The sequence below is a fragment of the Empidonax traillii genome, unplaced genomic scaffold (genome assembly GCF_003031625.1).
Source record: "Empidonax traillii isolate 1590-97213 ecotype Southwest subspecies unplaced genomic scaffold, ASM303162v1 scaffold1941:size121899, whole genome shotgun sequence".
NCBI classification, from domain to species: domain Eukaryota; kingdom Metazoa; phylum Chordata; class Aves; order Passeriformes; family Tyrannidae; genus Empidonax; species Empidonax traillii.
Window position 1 is genome coordinate 38338 of NW_020957134.1, and position 1656 is coordinate 39993.

Below are 1656 nucleotides of genomic sequence, written 5' to 3' on the forward strand. Positions count from 1 at the left end.
CATTCAGATTGGGACTCTATCATTGCCCAGCCTTCCTTCTCTAAGTTTTTCCTGGAGGCCATTGGGTTCTTCTCCTTGCAATAATTTTCTATGCAATTAAATATTATTAGCCACATGCCTTCGAATTTGTCTACCTACTGTATGTTACCCAGAGATGTATAAATGATGAATTGTGCTCTCTGAGTATTTAAACAAAATAAAGGACCCTGCAGTGCCTTCTTTGTCCAAGACCCTTCTTCTCAGCTGTTCCTAAAGGACAGCACACTGCAGGACAGGGGGGATTTGCAAAGGGCAAGGGGCACAAGAATCCCAGCACAGCAGCACTGCCAGGGAGCAGCAGAGCTTGGGCTTTGCAGAGCTACTCTTTCCACTTCCACACTGTCCTTGTGAGCCCCTTTCTGGCTGCAAGGCCTGAGTGCTCTCTGAGCACAGTCCTGGGGGTGGGAGCCCTTTGAGCACAGGCAGGGACAGGCACTGGGAACTTGTGAAGCAGAGCTGGCCTCCCTGACAGCATCTCCAGGATGCTGTGGGATCTTCTGAGGGTACTGCATGCACTGGGTCACTTCTCCTGTGCCCTTGCTGCAGGGCTGGAACTCTCCTGCAGTGACCCCAGGACACTCCTGCTCTTTGCATTCCCAGCCTGATTTGGAAATCCAGTCTTGCCCTGCTGTTGCCAGGGACATGCTGGGAGTGCTTCAGAGCTGCCATCCTGGGGCAGCTCCTGCCCAGCGTGGGCAGGCACAAGGTCTTTCCCCCTGCTCCTCTCAGCTCAGCAGTGCCACTGTTTGCTGCAGCCTCCTCCTCCTTGCCCAGCACAGCCCTCCTGGCAGAGTTGGACACAGCCCTTGTTCTCCCCCCTCCTCATGGCCCTGCCCAAACCCCTCAGCTACAGCCTGATGGCCAGAAATTTTGAGGGCAGGGAGAGCCCATTGGAGTGGTGGGTCTGTAGGGAGCAATCACTGCTGCCTCCCTTCTGAATCACCCTCAGGACCTGGAAAGCCTCAATTTGGTTTGGTTTCTATGAGGCCCTTCAGTGTCAAAGTGGCCCCTTGATTCCAGCAGGTTGCACACTGTTATAACAAAGCTGAGCCCACCCAGATGGAAGTTTGGGGTAGATCAGGAGGAACTGGGACAAAAAGAATTGGATATTTGGGAAGGAAGAGGGGGTTGGCCAACAGAGAGGAAAGGGTTTGATGAGGTAAAAGCAAGTTCAGGGAATGCTGAGGGTGTTGAAACCCTGACTCTGCAAACACATCTGATGTACCTTTACACTATTTCTAACCTCAAGCCCCACAACCTAAAAGTGATGCCCCTCACATTGGAAGGAATTAACTGCTCTAATTCCAAACTCAACCTGATCTAAAAGGCAAAGCCCAAATGCAGAATTTCAGACTCTTGTTTCTTCTCCAATGGCCACCCAAACCTGTATTACCAGTACAAAAAGCCAAGCTCGAATCCTGATCCAGACCAAAAAGCTCTTCCCCTAATCCTGAACCAGACCCTGCCAGCAGAACAACAAACCTGCCAAAGTTCTGCCCAATCCCCACCCTGAGCTCTAAAGCCCAAGGCCTGAGCATGAAGCACCCCCAGAGCCCTTGGGAGCAGGGCAAGGACCTGCAGGGCCCAGAGCAGGCCCAGGGGGTTGGCAGAGCAATG